Source organism: Chiloscyllium plagiosum, unplaced genomic scaffold, assembly GCF_037043375.1.
Source record: "Chiloscyllium plagiosum isolate Xiang-an unplaced genomic scaffold, Cpla_swu_hap1 HiC_scaffold_23, whole genome shotgun sequence".
Taxonomy (NCBI): domain Eukaryota; kingdom Metazoa; phylum Chordata; class Chondrichthyes; order Orectolobiformes; family Hemiscylliidae; genus Chiloscyllium; species Chiloscyllium plagiosum.
The window spans coordinates 46107799-46129572 of NW_028270161.1; the positions used below are offsets into that span (position 1 = coordinate 46107799).

At 44.5% G+C, this 21774-nt stretch overlaps 1 protein-coding gene across 17 annotated transcripts in view; it reads left to right on the top strand.

Annotated features, from left to right (window-relative positions):
• LOC122561637 (potassium voltage-gated channel subfamily A member 1-like) overlaps positions 1 to 21774 on the top strand; it is a 250780-nt gene that overhangs the window by 133040 nt on the left and 95966 nt on the right. For 2 of the 17 annotated variants that reach the window (XM_087999618.1, XM_087999615.1), the window contains exon 5: positions 9275 to 9335. The exons of the other annotated variants lie outside the window; for them this stretch is intronic. The gene's annotated coding sequence lies outside the window, so the exon portion shown is untranslated. The remainder of the gene's footprint in view (positions 1 to 9274; positions 9336 to 21774) is intronic. 17 annotated transcript variants of the gene reach the window in all.

Genomic DNA, 21774 nt, shown 5'->3' on the forward strand with positions numbered 1-21774 from the left:
TGTGCACTAAACAAAACCTTATAAAAACATACTAGATAAGTATGGAAGAGAAGAAATTGGGGAAATGGCAGCTTTTAAAAAAAACTATGAAAGAAATATTGTGGTATTCCAGATATGAAAATAACAGCGGATTGTCAATAGAATTGTGTAGTACCCTTCTGGAAGTTTCCTGGCCATATTGACAATGCTTCTTTAGTTTCCATTGCATGTTGGAATAATTATGACTATTTGAAAGTTTGCCTTGGCATATCTTTACAATGATACACACAAATATTAGCTTAGCGTCACAGCTATGCTGGCTGAAATTCTGTTTAGACTGACAAGCACCATTGGCCATCTGAGCTCAAAATATTAATTTCTTATTTACTCTGTAATTTAGTGTGTTTGCTTGGGACATGAGTCAGATTTCTCTGTTTGAAAATACAGTACCATGGATTGTGCTGAATATCTCTCAAATTCTACTATCCACAAAGTTTGTAACTGGAGTTCAAATTAAAGTTTCAGCTGTAAATTTATTCACCAGCTCATCTTTAATAAATCTTGTCATGTAGCCTTCTGGAAACATGGAAGGTTGTTCTAAGTTTTGAAGCTAGGTTTGAAATGACACTAAGCTCATCAATAAAAAATATTAAATCCAATTGAAATTGTAAATAATTATGACAGATTGTTGAATATTTTATTTAGAACTATTATTGTGATGATATTTCTTGGTAATAGATATGAATGTGACCTGAGGACAAAACTGGTGACTGTGTATGTACAAGTACGGGTTTTTAAGTAGGTTTATATGTGGCTGTGTATATTGGAAGTCTGTAGGTGTTTGTGAAAATGTAGGTGCACATATGTAGGTGTGTATATGGGTGTGTGTGTATAACTGTGTGTAGTGTACTTAGGTATATGTTTGCAGATGCACAGGTGTGCATGAGTGTGTGTAGATGTGTATGTATACATATGTAGATATGTGTAAGTGTAAGTAGTGTACATAAAAATGTAAGAAAGCAATACTAATCTATACTGAAGAGTCGACCATTAGCCCCTAAAACCTGCTGTTCCATTCAATACGATTGAGGCTGATCTCTTGTCTCATTTCAATTTTCCCAGCTATTCTCCAGATCATTTGATTCCCTAAAATACATTAAATGTATTCAGTGCCTGAGCACAATATTTTGAGCTCGACAATTCCAAAGGTTCATGATTCTTTGATGTAAAACAAATTTATCCTCATTCCAGTTCTAAATGATTGTCAACGTATCCTGACACTGCACACCCCTGTTCTTGATTCCCTGGGTAATGGAAACAACTCTCAGTGTTTACTAATGCTTCCTATAATTTTTCTTTCTGGGTGCAGTGGAGAACTCTGAGACTGGAAGTCAGTGTGTCGGCATGCTGATCACACTGATCATTGTGTGTGGAAGCTTGGAGAAAAATCAGAGTGGCCTTGTGGACGTGCAGCTTAGAGGAAATCACGGGTGTCTACTGTTAAGCCTTTTCAAAAACTTGTACATTTCAATGAGTTCACTTCTTTTTACACTCCAAAGAAAATAGACCCAAGTTGTAAGTTTCCTCACTGAGCTGGTAGATTTGTTCTCAGACGTTTCATTACCATGCTTGATGACATCATCAGTGCATAATGATGAAGCGTTGGTGTTCTGTCCGGCTTGCTATTTATCTGTCTGTTATGGTGGATGATATCACTTCCAGTTCTGTTTTTGAGAAGTTGGTAAATGGGGTCCAAGTCTACATTTTTTTAAAATGGAGTTCCGGTTTGAATGCCAGGCCTCTAGGAATTGCTGTGCGTGTCTTTGTTTAGCCTGTCCCAGGATGGATGTATTGTCCCTATTGAACTTGTGTCCCTCTTCGTTTGTGTGTATGGATAGCAGTGATAGTTGGTCATGTCTTTTGGTGTCAAGAGTGTGGTGCTGGAAAAGTTAAGCTGGTCAAGCAGCATCCGAGGAGCAGGAGAGTTGACATTTCAAGCGTAAGCTCTTCATCAGGAAGCTCTTCGGACGCTGCCTGACCGGCTGAGCTTTTCCAGCACCATAGTCTTTGACTCTGATCTCCAGCATCTGCAGTCCTCACTTTTTCCATGTCTTTTGGTGGCCAGTTGGTGGTCATGTCTAGACCCAGTTTAACCAACCCCTCATCAGTGGACAACCCTCTCATTTCAGGAATCAATTTAGCAACTTTCACTGAATTCCTTCCCAGACAAACTACATTCTTCCTTAAATATGAAGACCATATATAGCCCCCAGCCATGCAATTAGACCCTGTATGCACCAGCTGGTAGGAGTATTCACTGACATCTTTAACCTCTCCTTACTTTGATCTGAAATCCCCACCTGCTTCAAGAAGACCACCATCATCCCAGTACCAAACTCCATATCATGGAGTTTGCCTCAATGACCCATTACTCAGTGGCTCCGACCTGCATAGTTATGAAGTGCTTCGAGGGGTTAGTCATGGCTCACATCAACTGCAGCCTTACCAGAACGCCTTCATCTTTTGAAATTCGCCAATCAGCACAACAGATCCACGGTAAACTGCATCTCCATGGCCCTACACACATCCCTGGAATAACTGGTTAACGAGGATACCCATGTTAAGGTCCTACTTATTGACTAAATCTCCCTCATCAACACCGTACTTCCAAACAAATTCATCTCCAAAGCTCAAGAGCTATGTCTTGGCTCCCCTCTCTGTAACTAGATCCTCGATTTTCTGACCCATAGATCACCATCAGTGACTTAGGTGACAACACCTCCTCCACCATAGTTCCCAAGACCAATGCCCCACAAGGCTATGTACTCCAAGCTACCTACTGTACTCCTTATTCTTATGCACTCATGACTATGTGGCCAAATTCTGTCCCATCTCCAATTAAAAATTTGCTGATGACACCACTGTTGTAGGTTGGATCTCATACAGCGATGAGACAAAGTACAGGAATGAGACTGAGTTCTTAGTGGCATGGGGTAAAGATAACTATCTTTCCATCAATGTCAGCAAAACAAAGGAGTTGTTCATTGACTTCAGGAAGCGGAGTAGAGGGCATGCCTTTTCTGCATGAATGATGCTGAGGTGGAGATAGTCGAGAGCATCAAGTTTCGGGGACTGATGATCATCAACCATCTGTCCAGGGGCCCACTCGTGTTGATGCAACTGTCATGAAAACACAAAAGTGCCTCTAATCCCTTAGAACTGGCTCAAAGGTAAGAAGACAGAGGGTGGTGGTGGTGGAGGGTTGTTTCCCAAATTGGAGGCCTGTGACCAGTGGAGTGCCACAAGGATCAGTGCTGGGTCCACTACTGTTCGTCATTTATATAAATGACTTGGATGTGAGCATAAGAGGTATAGTTGGTAAGTTTGCAGATAACATCAAAATTGGAAGTGTAGTGGACAGTGAAGAAAGTTACCTCAGATTACAATGGGATCTTGATCAGATAGGCCAATGGGCTGAGAAGTGGCAGATGGAGTTTAATGTGAGGTGCTGCATTTTGAGAAAGCAAAGCTTAGCAGGACTTACACACTTAATGGTAAGTTCCTTGGGACTGTTTCTGAACAAAGAGACCTTGGAGTGCACATTCATAGTTCCTTGAAAGTGGAGTCGCAGGTAGATAGGATACTGAAGAAGGCATTTGGTATACTTTTCCTTTATTGGTCAGAGTATTGAGTATAGGAGTTGGGAGGTCATGTTGTGGCTGTACAGGACATTGGTTAGGCCTCTGTTGGAACATTGCATGCAATTCTAGTCTCCTTCCTATTGGAAAGATGTTGTGAAACTTGAAAGGGTCAGAAAGGATGTTGCCAGGGTTGGAGGATTTGAGCTACAGGGAGAGGCTGAACAGGCTGGGGCTGTTTTCCCTGGAGCATCGGAGGCTGAGGGGTGACCTTATAGAGGTTTATAAAATCATGAGGGGTATGGATAGGATAAAAGTCTAGAACTGGAGGGCATAGGTTTAGGGTGAGGGGGAAAGATATAAAAGAGACCTAAAGGGCAGCTTTTTCAAGGAGGGTGGTACGTGTATGGAATGAGCTGCCAGAGGAAGTGGTGGAGGCTGGTACAATTGCAACATTTAAAAGACATCTGGATGGGTATATGAATAGGAAGGGTTTGCAGGGATATGGGCCAGGTGCTGACAGGTGGGACTAGATTGGGTTGGGATATCTAGTCAGCATGGACAGGTTGGACTGAAGGGTCTGTTTCCATGCTGTACACATCTATGACTCAATGACTCTATGTCCACAAAGACTCTTACCAATTTTTTATCTGTGCACCAGAGAAAGCATCCTCTCTGGATGCATCACAATGTGATATGGCAACTGCTCTTCCCAATACCGTACGAAACTACAGAGTCATGTACATGGCTTGGTCCATCATGCAAACCAACCTTCCACCCATTGACTCTATCTGTTCTTCCCACTGCCTTAGAAAGGCAACCGACATAATCAAAGAACCCTCCCACTTCGGTTGCACTCTCTTCCACTCTCTTTTGTCAGGCAGAAGATATAAAAATTTGAATACACATATGAACAAATTCAAGAACAGCCTCTTCCCTGATGTTATCAGACTTGTGAACAGACCTCTCAAATATTAATGTTGATCTCTCTGTCTCTTTGCACCATCTCTGCAGATGTAACACTGTTACATTGATGTACTTTGTATGACACCAATCTGCCTGTAGAACATACAAAACAACACCTTTCACTCTGTCTTTGTACATGTGATGACAATAAATAAATCAAAGTTACACTATCCTGATGTGGAGCCAGCAAAGCCTTGTACAATGAATGCAAGATTTCCATGTTGTTGTAACTCTTTGAAATAAATGGCATCATGACATTTTTTCTTTAAAATTAGAGTCATAGAGTCATAGAGATGTACAACAAGGAAACAGACCCTTTGGTCCAACCTCCATGCTGACCAGATATCCCAACTCAATCTAGTCCCACCTGCCAGCACCCGGCCCATATCCCTCCAAACCCTTTCTATTCATATACCCATCCAAATGCCTCTTAAATGTTGCAATTGTACCAGCCTCCACCACATCCTCTGGCAGTTCATTCCATACACGTACCACCCTCTGCATGAAAAAGTTGCCCCTTAGGTCTTTTTTGTATCTTTCCCCTCTCACCCTAAACCTATGCCCTCCAGTTCTGGACTCCCCAACCCCAGGGAAAAAACTTTGTCTATTTATCCTATCCATGCCCCTCATAATTTTGTAAACCTCTATAAGGTCACCCCTCAGCCTCCAGGGAAAACAGCCCCATCCTGTTCAGCCTCTCCCTGTAGCTCAAATCCTCCAACCCTGGCAACATCCTTGTAAATCTTTTCTGAACCCTTTCAAGTTTCATAACATCTTTCCGATAGGAAGGAGACAGAAATGCATGCAATACTCCAACAGTGGCCTAATCAGTGTCCTGTACAGCCACAACATGACCTCTCAACTCCTGTACTCAATACTCTGACCAATAAAGTTGTATACTATCTTTCTGTGTTCCTCGTATAAGTACACCCAATCTCTCTGTACAATACATTCTGTTCTTCCATTCTTACTAATGAAGTGAATAACCTCAGATTTTCCCATATTATACTTTATCTGCCCTCTTGTTGCCAATTCAGTTAGAGATTAGATTAGAGTGGTGTTGGAAAAGCACAGCAGTTCAGGCAGCATCCAAGGAGCAGTAAAATCAACGTTTCGGGCAAAAGCCCTTCATCAGGAATGAAGGGCTTTTGCCCGAAACGTCGATTTTACTGCTCCTCGGATGCTGCCTGAACTGCTGTGCTTTTCCAGCACCACTCTAATCTAAACTCTGGTCTCCAGTATCTGGAGTCATTGTTTTTACCTAGCCAATTCAGTTAGCCTGCCTATATCTCTTCACAGCTACTCAGTGTCTTCCTCTTAGCTTTAGACTCCCATTTGGCTTTGTAACATCTGCAAATTTGAATACATTACACTTGATTTCTTTGTCTAAGTCATTAGTAGAGAATAAATATCTGTGGTCCCAGTCCTGATCCTTAGAGCACTCCACTAGTTACAGCCTGCCAACTTGAAAATGTACCATTTCTCTGTTTCCTATCCATTAACCCATCCACTATAATGTGATATAATCCTTGATGCCATGAGTCCTTATCCATAATAACATTTTGTGTGGGTAAAGTAAGGGATTAGGGTAGTGTGGCAAGTGACAGATGGGTGCGATGGATAGATAGCTTGGGCTAAGAGAGTCAGGTTATGAAGGGTGTCAGGTTAGGTCAGGGGATGCTCAGGCTGGTTCAGTTGGGAGTTGGTGGAGTTGGGTGGTGGTGTCTGATCGAGTGTTCATATGTAAGAGGGGAAAAAGCAATAACATCTGACACATAGTAGTTTTTGAAAACATTCATCCATTTTGTTTTGTCACCTACCAACAAACATTGTAACAATTGTGCAGAGTCCTGCAATCTCTTAAGAAATGAGAATGGCCGTTTACACTGTATCTTCAGAATTTCAATGGTCCTTACACCAAGGTTCTAGTGAATGCAACAGATAACCTGAAAAGAATTTATCTTTCAAATTCTTTACTTAACAAACGAACAAGATGTTAAATGGTCCATTCAATGACATTAAACTTATTTATGCAATTACTTTTGCTACATTTTAAACCTCTCCTGCAATGATTCCCTCCAGAGAACGCCCATCATGAAATCCCTGAGACTTGTGTTAATAGAGCTTCCCACAGCTATCACTATGGGAACTATCTTCTATCCTTCATAAATTGGTTAAATATAGAATACTACAGCTTCTCAAGTACCCGAGAGTCATATGCTACAAGCATTGTGTGATTACAACTCCCAGGATTTAATTATGTCTGATTGCCTTCTGAATAACAATGAACACGATCATATTTTGGAATGGAATAGATCTAATATGCCAGGGGTGTTTTTTTATGACAGCTGGAAAGGCTGACATTTAAAGAATATGCTAGTACTTGCTTTTTCTCACTCTGCCTCCTTATTTCCACACACAAAGATTAGAATTTGGACAACTGTGTCCATCCATGTCCCTCCAATTCTGCTTTGAATTGTCATCCATGGCATGTCCCAACTCTGGTTCTGCTCATGTCTTGTGTCTGCCACCATCTGTAGAGTTTGTGATGGAATCCATTGCATTGAATGCTTACTGTGTGCAATATGTGCTGGAAGCCAAGATTCCGTGAAAATGTGACATTTAGAATACACTCAATTCCACGGGTGCTACTTTTGACTGTTTTAATATATTAGTTGCAGAAATAGGGGCAAGCCTTTTTACAAGGTTTTGAAGAGGTCACTCAGGACAGTTTGTGGCGGGGTGGGGAGTGGCAGTGGTCACTGAAGAAGTGTTCAAACTTTACAAATAGAGAGGGGAAAGAAAGAAAAAGACAGACAGAGGATGATGTTGGCTTCATGTTAGCAGGGCTGCGGTTAGCCATATAGCTGGGAACATAGATGAACTGCATCCATTCTGTGCACATGATTCAGTGAAGAGTCAAAAGAAGTTGGATGTTTCTGTGCTGTCAAAACTCAGGAGAATGTTCTAGGAATGGGCGGACAGCTAGGTTGAAATCAGGACTTGGAAGAAATCCTTGGGAGCTGAGAACTCACTCATTGTTGGTAATGTCATAAAAGGGGCTCAAAACAAGTCTGCAGGCATTAAAAAGTCTGCAGCTACAAAGCTGGGGTTTTGTAAAGCCCATGAGGAGTATTTGCTTGGTGAAACTGAGTGAAATTGGAAGTCAGCGAAGAAACCTAGCAACCAAAGGCTGGATCAGTGAAGCTAGTTATCAGTGAAGAGGTAGAGTTATGTTTGTGAAGGGGGCACTGAAGCATGGTTTCAGGGTGCAGGGAAACTGAACATGGAGATCCATGTGCATTAATCTTTGGTAGTGGCACGACATATTCACCAACTAATTAGCAAACAATATGGGATCCTGGGCTTCAAAATGGAGGTATTGAGTGCAACAGCCAGGACATTGTGTTGAGCCCTCTTTACAATTACTTTATTATTGTTTCCTGAATGAAATTATGTATATCATGTGCTGTATTCAAACAAATTGATTTCTGCACTTTCCCCCTTGAGTTAACAAGTTGTTTTGGATATTCTGCTGGTGGAAGATGACATATGCTTTGGACAATCTAGGATATGTTTTTTAGATGCTGCATCTGAGCTCATTCTGGCAATAGTCCTGTACCGGACGTGAGTTTATACCAGGCTGATTCATGGTGAGAAATTAGCAAGTTTACACTGGCAGTCAGAGGCAGGATTTACTTAGATGTCAGTCCATGGTTGCCAGTTCAAACAGAGTAAAATTAAAGGACACAGTGTAACATTGTAAACTACACTCCAGCTTTCTTTATGAACTGACACTAGTCTTATTCCAGGTTTTTAAGTCAATGACAACAAGAGTCCAGATGTAGAATAGAGCTCACAATAGCCTCAATTCTAAAATTTCTGGCAGAGCAAATGAACTATAGCTTTTTGTACTCTTTCTGTAAATGCCAGAACTGTTCTTCTGATCATTTATTCTATCGGAAACATGTGTCCAGTTGCATCAGAGCATTTCTCATTTCATAAGCTGCATTCCTTTTGAACACTTGTCACCATTATAGAACGTATGATTTCAACATAGTGTCCATGTTCAATTCCAGCAACAGAGGAACAGGATTGAGCTTTCCTTCATTAAAACGCAGCAAGTCTGGCAGTATCTCTAGAGGCAAAAAACAGAATTAATGTTTCAAGTCCAGTGACCCCTCATCTAAACTGAAAGCAGCTGGGAAATAGTTGTATTTGATGACAGAAGATGGGGTTGCAGGGTGAGGAGAGGAGAGGAGAGCAGTAAATAGAATATGGGAAGATGGTACTTAGAGAAGGAGAAAGGAAAGAGAGAGAAAGGAAAGGCAAACAAAGAAATTGCTGATGTTAAAGCAAGAGAGAGACAAATGCTGAATGGGTGCTAGCGAAAAGTGTGAATATTTGAAAATGGATTGGCTGTGCTGGAAGCAATATCTACAGAACAGGACCATTGTGTGTTGGAGTGACTAACAAATATGGAGGAGGATATTCTCACTCTGAAATTGTTCAACTCAATGTTGAGTTCTGAAGGCTCTAAGATATCTAGGGAGAAGATGAGGGGATTCCATTATGTGCTTGCCTAAGGAAAATTTAGCCATCATTATTTTGAAATTTTGAAATGATCTCATATAAACAGAGAGAGACCCTTGTGTGAAGATGGTGATCACTGACTGTTATTATCTCTATAGAGTCCAATAAACTGCAAAACGTCAATTCAGACTTCTCGTTGATGGCTGGAAGGATAACATGGTAGGATTTTATAATTTAAGACTTCTGCATAGCTAAAAGAACTATTGACTAACCAGTATTTTGTGGGCAACTCATAATATAAACCACAGAACAGAATTTTTCCCTTCTTACTGTTAACATAACTAAAAAACTCACTTCACAGGCATAATTCACACCGTACTTTTAACAGTTATTTGATTTTCCAGGACCTGATCCAAAATGATTTTTAGCTCTTAAGGCTTTATTTCAGTTCCTTTTTTTTACCCTGGCCTGGTCACTGTTAACACCAGGAGCTATCTTTCAAAGTGAGTAATCCTGGCCATCAGCCATCTAACACAAACTACATGAATCTTCCAGCCTTGTTTAAAATGCTCATGAATTTGGTATTATCAATCAAAGTGCAAGCTCCCTCTCACATTCCTGTCTAGTTAACCATTCAGACTTTTAGCTCCTAGCTGCTCCCACTCTCTTGATCTTGGAAGACTAACTCTATGAGTCTCAGGGTTAGTTTAAAAATTCTTCCCTTCTCAAAGCTCCTCGACACAGCAATATGAATTGCATGAGACTGGTATCAATGTAAAAACTTTAATTAGCTTCCCTTGAGACTCCATTCTGCTTTCACTTGAAGGCAAATCAATAGTTTGAAGTTGAACTCTTTACAATCTGACATTCTTAGTACTTTGGAGCTTCAATTACTGCAAGCAAAGACACTGCTGCCATTGTGTCCAAGTGTGAGTAGCTTACAACTTTATCACAAATAAACTGAGCCTTCCTTTAATCATTAATGCCCACTTTTGTCAAACAAATTTCAGAACAGATCACATGGCCTCATCAATTTATCCAAAATTAGAGACACAGTCCCCAAAGACAACAGCCTTAAGCAACCTCGTACTGTAATGTGCCATCAACTCTGAGTTGTCTCGGACTAATTTTTAGGATTGTGTCCCTTTACTTAAAACGTCTGAACCTGAGAAACTTGTATAAATCCTCACCAATCCTTTGATCATTTTATGATGTGGAGGAGCCGATGTTGGACAGGGGTGGACAAAGTTAAAAATCACACAACAGCAGGTTATATTCCAACATGTTTATTTGGAAGCAGTAGCTTTCGGAGTGCTGTTCTTTCATCAGGTGGTTGTTAAGATAAGACCATAACGCACAGAATTTATATCAAAAGATTACAGAGTCATGCAACTGAAATGAAATATTGAACAAACCTGGATTGTTGTTACTGGTAATCTTAAAGATTTAAGGCAACGCCAGCATATTTGCACATTCTGTTTTTCATTGTTTAATCCTTTTAGCCTCAACGCTTTGTTAATAATCCAGGTTAATATTTTAACTTGGAAACCAAAATGAAAAGCCAAGGTCAAAACTACTGATTTTAACAACACTCCAGGTTTGTTCAATATATCATTTCAGTTGCATGGCACTGTAATCCTTTGCTGTCTCTTATGGTCTTATTCTCCACAACTACCCAACGAAGAAGCGGCTTTCTGAAAGCTAGTGTTGGACTATAACCTGGTGTTGTGTGATTTTTTTTTTAACTTTGATCATTTTAAACATCTTCATGAGGTTGTAATGATTGTAATGAGGTCAGCCAGGTGAACATGAGTTCCCTGACTGGGATTGTCAACCTGGTCCAATTAGGGAGCCCTGGCTGACAGATAGATACAGAAGTGTCAGGCATTCTGACACCCAGAGAGCTGGCTCTGAGGGAGCTGGACCAGTGTCAAGGACTTTCCATGTGTAAAACAGTTGACTTAGTGATGGGATACTGACCTCTGTGGAGTTATTTCAGAGGTCACCTGGTAATCTTAAAGATTTGAGGCAACATCAGTATGTTTGGACATTCTGTTTTCATTATTTAATCCTTTTAGCCTCAACACTTTGCAAATAATCCAGGTTTACATTTTTTTGGATTCAGAAATCAAAATGGAAAGTCAAGGCCAAACCTACTCATTTAGAAAGAGATTAAAAGATGAAGTAAACGGTTATGCTCGCCTTCCCAGCAGTCCTTCACTCTTCGCTCGCACCTCTCAGCAAATGGGTAAATCAGATAAAAGTGATTAAGTGATACATGCCAGGGTTATAACAGCCTCTAGGTTCTCACAGGAAATGAAGTGTGAGTTTCCATACTTGAGAACCTACAGAGGGTAAAATTCAGTAATAGGTTTTACCCCAAGTCATGATTTGAACACTATGGACATGTAGAACATGAGGAATGTGTTGGGTGATATCTTTGTAATTTCGGAAAGACAAAAATATGAACTTTAATAACAGCACTGATCATCATGATTAAAACAAAATAAAGCACAGAAGAGTTTTGCTTCAGAGATAGTATTGAGCAATTGACTATCAGGTCAATTAGGCTACATGCCCATTCACTAGAACTCATTCAAATTAATAGCCAATTACTGGAGTCATGCTAATAGCTTCACTGTATAATCTGAATCCACAGTGTACCAGCTAGTTAGTTCAGATGGTTACAGCATGCTTAAGAATGCCAAGGTCATGGGTTCAATCACAATACTAGCCAATATCTTGTGTTTCCAGGCAAGCGCTAACTTCAGCAATGATTTACTGTTCCACGTCCAGCCAATCAGCCTAGTTTGTCGGCTAAATAGAATGAAATCTGCATACACATAAATATACATTATTTCTATGAAATGTGAAGTGCTATTAAATAAATGAAAGTATTTCCATAAAGTTGGAGCATTGGTTGTATTATGGGCTTAATGATACGTAATATGCTGATGTGTAGTGGTCAGAAAAGGACGAATGAAACATTAAGGGAAGATCTGAAACTTGAATCTTGCCCTCGAGTCTGCAAGTTAAAAGTATGAAGCAAGTCTCCCTAGGTGGGAGATGTAGTCAATTCACAGCATACTTGCATTCTGAAGAGTTTAGATTTGCCTGGAAGAAAGGTTTTATCACAAAAAAAAAGCATATTGCTTTAGGAATGGTGAAGAATAGAACAGCTCAGTAAGGGAGAAAATAACAGACTCCCATTTGAGATCAGAGGAGGTAAAGAGGGTTATGTTGCACTGAAATGTCTGGTATTTTCCCTCAGGTCGGGGTAGGCGAATATCATCCTATACCTTTAGAAGGGATGGATGTATCATAGCTATGCTACCGTCCCCCAACACCTCGTCTTTTCCATGGACCTCCAGTCCCTGTACATGTCCATCCACCATGGTGAAGGTCTCCTAGCCCTCCTTTTCCTTCTTTCCTGCTGATCCAACCAGAACCCTTCCACCGGTATACTCATTTGATTGGCGGAACTGGGTCCTCACCCTCAACAACTTTGCCCTTGAATCCTCCCACTTCCTTCAGACCAAAAGGGGTGGCCGTGGACGCTCGTATGGGCCCCAGCTATGCCTGCCTCTTCACTGGGTACATCGAACAGTCCATCTTCTGCAGTTAAACCGGCGCCATTCCCTACCTTTTCCTCCACTGCATTGATGACAGTATCGGTGCCATCTTGTGCTCCCATAAGGATATTGAACAGCTCATCAGCTTCACAAACACCTTCCATCCTGACCTTAGGTTCACATGGACCATCTCTGACATGTTCCTCCCCTTCCTGAACCTCTCCGTCTCTATCTCTGGCAGCCGACTTGACATGGACATGTATTTCAAACTCACTGACTCACACATTACCTTGACTACATCTCCTCCCACTTCCCCCTCCTGTAAAAATGTGATCCCTTACTCCCAATTCCTCTGCCTCCATGGTATCTACTCTCAGGAGGAGCAGTTCCACTCCAGGGCATCCCAGATTGCCTCCTATTTCATGGACCGCAATTTCCCCTCCCACATGATCAACACTGCACTCCAGTGCATTTCCTCACTTCCTGCATCTCCGCCCTTGAACCTCATTCCTCTAACCGCAACAAGGATAGAACCCCCCTGGGTCCTCACCTTTCACTCCACCAATCTACGAATATAGCGCAATATCCTCCACCATTTCTGTCACCAAAATCACACCCGACCAGCAGAGATATATTTTTCTCCCCACCCCTATCTGCGTTCCGCAGAGACTATTCTCTCTGTGACTTCCTCGTCAGGTCCATGCCCCCTACCAACCCACCCTCCACACCCAGCAGCTTCTCTTGCTGCTGCATGAGATGTAAAACCTGCGCCCACACCTCCCCCCTCACCTCCATCCAAGGCCCAAAAGGATCTTTTCACATCCAGCAGAGATTTTCCTGCACATTCACCCACTTCATCTACTGTGTTTGTTGCTCTCGATGTGGTCTCCTTTACATTGTGGAGGAACGGGCCAACTTGCAGAACATTTCAGAGAACATCTCTGGGACGTGCGCACCCACCAACCCCAATGCCCTGTGGCCAACCACTTCAACTCCCCTCTCCTTATCTCCTTCTACCCACTTCATCCCAGATCCAACCTCCCAACCCACACCACCCTCTTGAACTGTCCTACCTGTCCATCTTCCTTCCCAACTATCCTCTCCACCGTCCCTGCACAATTACCTGCATCTAACTATCGCCTTCCCAGCTACGTTGCCCCAGCCCCACCCCACCCCACTATTTATCTCTCAGCCCCGTTCTCGCTCCACATTCCTGATGATGGGTTTACGCCTGAAACGTTGACTTTCCTCTTCCTCGGATGCTGCCTGACCTGCTGTGCTTTTCCAACGCCACACTTTCGACTCTGATCTCCAGCATCTTCAGTCCTCACTTTCTCCAATGTGGGGCACATTCCCAGTCTTCAACCTTATCTTCCTGGGACCAATGCATGAGCAAAAGCCAGTCAGTAGCTGCCCGATCAGCAGAGCTATCCGTTCTTTTTTTCATTGGGAAGGCTAATTTCAACCTTTCTATTAACCTAAAGATAATAAAGTAACTATTGAAAACTTACTGTAAGTTTATATAATCTATGTACTTCTTAATTTTGTTGATTTATTTCAGTGATAGCATTGCAAAAGCTGGTGGAATAATTTTGCAACAATTTCGCCATCAGTTCACCTTTTGTCACGAGCAGTATCTCACCTTTTTTACTTCAATCATCACTCAATAAATTTGAATGTCATCTAGAAATGTATTCTGCAGCTCTGTGGAATTATCTGTCACAGAATAGTGAGACACATCAAACTTATTCAAACAGAGGGGCACATTGTAGTATTACCAGCAAAGAATTCTCTTCCTAACCTTGAACCATGAAACGAACATGGAGACGTGCACTGCCTAGCAACACTGAGACTGCAGGGTGCACCCACTCAACTCAAAAAAAATTGCAATGAGTGGTATGTGTGTCTGCATATGTCTGCAGGCCTCTCTTTATTTGTTTTTCTCTTTGTCCGTGAATATCTGTTATTTGCACTTTCTACATGAATCTACAACAGGTTTGGATGCCACTAAAAAGATAAGGAGAGAAATCAGTGTTTAACAGCAGAATGATACTTGGGTTGGGGGATCTTGAATGAAGAAGTGGGTAGTGTTTGTGAGGGGTGGGGGAGGGTGTCAGGAGCTTGGTGGTCAGAGCGTAAAGTGTATTTGGAATCAGCCCCCATGTAAATTGAAGCATACCAGCAGGGCATCTCCAGACTGAGTTTCTTATGTCAGACCCTCAGTTTACAGCTATAGCTAAGGGGTGTTCTCGAGTAAGAATCCCATTATATACTACCCCGGTGGCTCACTGAGTGCAGTTTAGGACTTTGTTCTGGTCCTAAAGTAGCTCAGAATTAAAAGTCAAAGAGTATTCAATCATGAAAGAATTGATTGCTTTTAGGACAAAGCTGGCTGTGAGATGCCACTTTGATATTTGACTCTGTAGGGTAGGCAGCCTGTTGTGTAATAGGGAAATAAAGTCAGAAATAATTTTCCCAACAGTTAAATTAATGAGGCTACATTTCTGCAATATGTCGAGACAAGGATCTTTCATTATGATATGACTTCTCCAAAGTCATGAGCATATCTGCTGGGAAGCCACCTTCCGCCTCATGAACAATCTTAGCAGGTCCTAATGGTGACATCTCAATTTTAGTTATCTCTACTTCTAGCTCTAAATATTGGTTAATCACTTTAAGCATCTCATCCTTCCAAGATCTTGCTTTAATTTCTTCCTTTAATTCATCTGCCAACTCACTTAGTGTATCCATAGTCAAAGATATCAAATAATCTCCTGTCATGTTTTCTATTCCCAGAAATGTGTTAGCAAAATTCAAAGCATTTTGAAATTCCAATCCATGTAACATAATAACTCTCCATTTATACAACCAGTACCTTCACTTCCTCGGTTAAATGCACTGGAGTCTATCCGACCCAAGAACCCATTTTGTTATGTTCCCAGCTAATGGTAATACACACCAAGTGAGACACCAGAGTGAAGCTTTACTTGATAGAACATAAGGTTTCCTTTTGTAATTTGGTTATCATGGTTGTCAGTAACTGAACATGTTCACATGAGGCTGTCAATGTATTTTTGATAAAACAATGTTAGTTTATTACACAAAAGAAAAACAAAGCTTGAAAACAATTCAGGAGAAAGCTTAGTCACTGTGGTACTACTGAGCCAATCGTAATAATGGATACTGAAGTCCATTATACACCCAGAGTATATCCTGTGCTCTGATGAAAGGCTTTTGTCCGAGACGTCGATTCTCCTGCTCGTTAGATGTTGCCTGACCTGCTGTGCTTTTCCCGCACCACACTCTAGACTCGAAAACAATTCAGAAAGATACAGGAATACCTTGATTGTACCACACCATTTGTGACCACATTTGGTAGAACTTCATTCCTTAGATCTGATCCATTGGTTCTAGGAGCACTAAGCTGCATGCTGTTTTTGCCATTTAGCATGCAAGTAGTCCTGTGTTGTAGCTTTACCAGGTTAATGCTAAGGCATTAGGTATGTCTGATGCTGCACATGCCATTCTGCACTTTTCATTGATTCAATGTTGGTTCCACAGCCAGATAGTCTTGGTAGATTTGAGGATATGACAGGCCATGACGTTACAGGTTGTGGCTGAATACAATGTTGCTGCGGCTCGTGCCTACGGGCGCCCAGTTTTGAGTTGATATGTCTATCTCATTTAACACAATTGTTATGCCACACGATACAATGGGGGTTCCCCAATGTGAAAATGTGGCTTCATTTCCACAATATGTGTGTGGTGGCACTCCTACCCAATAATATCATGGACAGATGCATCTGATGGGCAGATTGGTAAGGATGTGGTCAAATACGTTTCTCCCTCCTTTTGGCTCTGTAATCAACTGTTACAAACCCATTCTGGCAATTGCGTCCTTTTGGACTCAGCCAGCCTGGTCACTATGGTACTACTGAGCCAAGCTTAATAAGGGATACAGAAGACCCCCCGTCCAGAGTACACCCTGTGCTTCTTCCAAGTGGTGCTCAACATGGAAGAGAAGTCAATAGGTGGCAATCAGCAGAGGGCTCCTTGTTTATTTTTTTTTAATTTCAAAAATATACTTTATTCATAAGATAATTTGATGATCTGTACAGTTGGACATGCCATACATATGTAAACATTCCATTTCTTTGCATACCAAAACAGAGTAATCATTCCTATTTACAGGTCTGTACGATTACATTTTTAGCTGAGGCGTCAGCAGAGCCCAAATGACTGCGCGGGCTCCCTGTTCTTCTTTAGGCAGGCAGACGTTACACGGTGATCTTTCCCCACCGCGCTTTGGCGGCAGCTGCCCCAAGCTTCAGCGCGTCCTTCAACACGTAGTCCTGGACCTTGGACTGTGCCAGTCTGCAACACTCAGTCGGGGTCAACTCCTTCAGCTGGAAGATCAGCAGGTTTCGGACCACCCAGAGAACGTCCTTCACCGAGTTGATGATCCTCCAGGCACAGTTGATGTTCGTCTCGGTGTGCGTCCCGGGGAACAGACCATAGAGCACGGAGTCCCGCGTCACGGCGCTGCTCAGGATGAACCTCGACAAACACCACTGCATTCCTCTCCAGACTTCCTCTGCATAGGCACATTCCAGAAGGAGGTGTGTGACAGTTTCGTCCCCCCCGCAGCCGCTTCGAGGGCGGCGTGCATAAAGGAACTCACAGGCAGAGCCCTTCTCACCATCAGCCAAGCCATGTCTTGGTGCTTGTTGGAAAGTTCTGGCGATGAGGCATTCTGCCCGAAACGTCGATTTTGCTGCTCCTTGGATGCTGCCTGAACTGCTGTGCTCTTCCAGCACCACTAATCCAGAATTGATGCAGCCACACACAAAGGTGGCCATCAGGGTGAGGGTGGCATTGGGTGTATTTTTTCCTCCGTTGCCCAGATCTTGATACAGTGAGTCCCTTCAGACCCGGTCCATCTTTGACCTCCATATAAATTGGAAGATGGCCCAGATGACTGCAGCGGCATAGGTTCTGGGAATAGGCCAGACCTGTGCCACGTATAACAGCAATGACAGTGACTCACACCTGATGACCAGGTTTTTTCCTACGATGGAGAGCGACCGTAGCTTCCATCTGCCTAGTTTCTGCCTCACTTTGCTGATATGCTCCTCCCAAGACTTGGCGCATGCCCCAGCTACCCCGAACCAAATACCTAGCACCTTCAGGTGGTCGGTCCTGACAGTGAAGGGGATTGAGGATTGGTCGGCCCAGTTCCCGAAGAGCATGGCCTCACTCTTGCCTCGGTTTACCTTGGCCCCCAAGGCCCATTCGAACTTGTCATATCTGCACATGAGTCTGTGCATGGACAGCGGATCCGAGCAGAAAACGGCGACTTCATCCATGTATAGAGAGGCCTTAACGTGCAGGCCCCCGCTGCCAGGAATAGTCACCCCTCTCAGGCTCGCATCCTTCCTGATGGACTCGGCAAATGGCTCGATGCAGCACACAAACAAGGCAGGAGAGAGAGGGCAGCCCTGCCTGACTCCAGATCTGACTGGGAAGCTATCTGATTCCCACCCATTGATTGAGACTGCACTGACAATGTTGGTGTAGAGCAGTCTGATCCAATTGCAGATTCCCTCCCCAAAGCCCATTTTGGAGAGAACATCTCTCAAATACCTGTGTGATATCCTGTCAAAGACTTTCTCCTGGTCCAGGCTGATCAGGCAGATGTCCAACCCTCTGTCCTGCACGTAGGCGATCGTATCCCTGAGGAGTGTGAGACTCTCAGCGATCTTCCTGCCCGGCACAGCACAGGTTTGGTCAGGGTGAATCACCGACCCCAGAGCAGACCTGATCCGGTTGGCGATTATCTTTGACAGAATTTTGTAATCTGCATTCAACAGTGAGATTGGTCTCCAATTTTTGAGTTCCTCCCTCTCCCCCTTCCGCTTATAGATGAGGGTGATGATGCCTTTCCTCATGGATTCACTCATGGTACCTGCCTGAAGCATACTGACATACACCTCCAGCAGGTCCTGGCCAATCAAGTCCCACAGAGCGGAATAGAGCTCGACCGGTAAGCCGTCACTTCTTGGAGTTTTATTCTTTTCGAAGGACTCGAGGGCCTTGGTCAGCTCGTCCAGAGATAGTGGCCGGTCTAGCCTCTCCCGTGTTCTGTCGTCTAAGACCTCCGTGATAGAGGACAGGAACGACTGGGAGGCCGTGCTGTCGGTTGGCTTCGCGTCATACAGACTGGCGTAGAAGGATTTACTGATCCTCATGATGTCAGCCTGAGATGTTGTTATCGAGCCATCTTCTTCCTTCAGGCTGCTGAGCTCAGAGCTCTCTTTGTGCACCTTCTGGAAGAAGAAACGTGAGCACGTCTCGTCCTGCTCTGGATCGGAAGATCATCTTGAAGGCCTCCGAGGCAAAGAGCGAGGCTTGCTGGCCCTTCACCTCCTTGAGGTCCTCCGTGACATCCACCCCCATCATCTGCAGCAGGAGCAGGTTTCCTGGAGCTGGGACAGTTTTCCCTGCCTCTCTCTCGCCTCCTGAACACCTTTGAGGATGAAGAACCTCTTGATGTTCCCTTTTACTGTTTCCACCAGTCTGCTGGGGACTCAAAGAGGGGCTTCATGGTTCTCCAACCTGTGTAGTCCCTCTTGAGCTCCTCAATGTTTCCCGGGGTCAACAGCTTTGTGTTCAGCTTCCACGTTCCCTTACCAGCCCGCTGTTCGTCCTGTAGGTGACAGTCGGCCAGCAGGAGGCAGTGGTCAGAGAAAAACACTGGTTTGACCTCGGTGGATCTGACTGAGAGTGTTCGGGACACAAACAGGTAATCTATCCTTGAGCGGATAGACCCGTCTGCCCGTGACCAGGTATATCTACGCTGCGCTCCGTCTGCAGGGGTGCTGAAGACGTCGTGCAGCTTGGCGTCTTTTACTGTGTCCATCAGGGGTCTGGACGTTGTGTCCAGTTTACTGTCACCCCCGCCGTATCGTCCATCTGCATCAATGATACAGTTGAAGTCTCCGGCTAGAATGACCGGCCTGGACGTAGCCAGCAACAGTGGAAGCTGCTGCAGGACGGCCAACCGTTCACTCTTACCCACTGGGGCGTACACATTAATCAATCTCAGGGGAGCATTCCTGTACATGACGTCGGTGACAAGGAGGCGCTCGCCCACCACCTCCTTAACCTTGGAGATGGTGAAGTTGCCTCCGCGCAACAGGATACCCAGGCCGGAGGCGCAGCTATCATTGCCCCCCCGACCAAACTGACGGCCCACACGAGCTCGACCATCTCCTGTAGCTGCTGAGGTGCGGTATCCCACACTCCTGCAGAAACAAGACGTCGGCTTTAACGTTGGCCAGGAAGGCCATCATAGAAACACATCGCACAGCCGATTTGATGCTACGCACATTGATATTGGCAATTCTTATCCCCATTTTAGCAGTTTTTGACGTTACAAGTGTCCATTTGCTGCTGGTCTTGCCCCTCTGGGATAGCTGTGTGCATCCCCGTGGTGATGGCAAACTGCTGGACCCTCCCAGGGCTGAGGTAGCTGTCCGGCTCCATGCTGGGGCCATTTCCCCGCTCTGGTGTTTTCGGGTCGGGCCCAGGGTCCGCACAGTCCAGTTCTCCATCTGACAGCGGGGCTGTCACAGGACTGCTGCTCCCAGTTACCTGGAGCTGTGGGCTGGTGGGTACCTCTTGGTTCTCACCGGGTGGGGGGAGGCCTTTACCCATCCCCTCAGAGGGATAATCTTTTCCTGCTTAGGCGGTGCTGCCCTCCTTTTTCCCCACGGCGCTCTGTCTCTTCCTCTGGTGACATCCCTCCTTGCGCCCGTCCTCACATCAGAAGAGCTGCCTGTATCCATGTTGTGTAGGTGTCACTTCCCCCTTCGCTGGGTGGCTTTGGGGGCCTGATGAGGTTTCCTCTTTCTGCTTTTGACAGTAATCCAATCCTCTGCCTCCTTTGTACTGTCCTCTTCCATTTCCTCCGTCTGTGTTGAAGGAGCTTGGATCGGCTGCTGCACCTCCCCGCTGTCTGCCGTCTGCTCCGCTACAGCCTGCCCTTCCTTCTGGGTGCCTTCAGACACCGTTCCCAAGCTGTTTTGTGGTACCTTGTTGGTTTTATGCGGTCCACGGCTCGTGTTGCCACCTCCGGCCATCTGTGCATAGGTGGCGGCCCCTCGTCTTGGGCAGGCCTTGTACATGTGGCCCACCTCTCCGCACAGATTACAGTTCTTGGCCTCCTTACATTCCTTGGTCGGGTGGCCATACTGCTTGCAATTTCAGCAGACGGTCACCTTACAATCCGCTGCCACAGGTTCGGCACACTTTCGGCTGCCTTGCGTATGTCAGGTAACCTCTGCTTCCTCCGATGGCAAAGCTGGAGGGTGGGTGGAGGATGTTCCCACTGGCATCGACCCTCAGTGTTACCCTGACCTGTCGTTTGCTGGTCCAGATCCCAAAAGGATCGACCACATCGGCACTCTCTCCCTCGACTTGGACGTATCTTCTGAAGAAGTTCAGGACATCTGCTGCTGAGACGTGGGGGTTGTACATCTGGATAGTTACAACTCGACTCCTCTGCGCAGGATGGACACACAACGGGACAAGCTGGAGAACAGAGGTTCCCCATCCTTCTCCTTGAAGACCTTCAGGAGCTGCTCGCAATTCTTCACGGTCTTGAAGGTCACGTCGAAATAGCCTGCCGCAGGGAAATCCCGCAGCACTCCAGCAAAATCCCGCAGCACTCCAGCAAAATCTTCTTCACGAACACCGTCCGATCGACCGCTATGTGTTCCTCCACCTTCTTCACAGTCACCCTGACTGTGTGGTGAATGCCCTGGCCAGGGCTGCGCCTGATGCTATTGTCTTCATAGGGTCTAGAGACAATGTTGAGGACTGCTAGGGTAATTCCCTCCTGACTGCAAACACCAAGTGTCACTACGTACTGAGGTTCTACCTGTCCCCGGTGTTGCGAAGGATGGGCCTGGCCTCGCTGCTGCGGAACGCTCCGAGTAGTTGGACCGTTCCGTATCACCTGTCCTTCGTGGAGAAATTTATCAAAAAAAACACCTTTGACCACAAGTCCATCAGGAAGTGGTCAG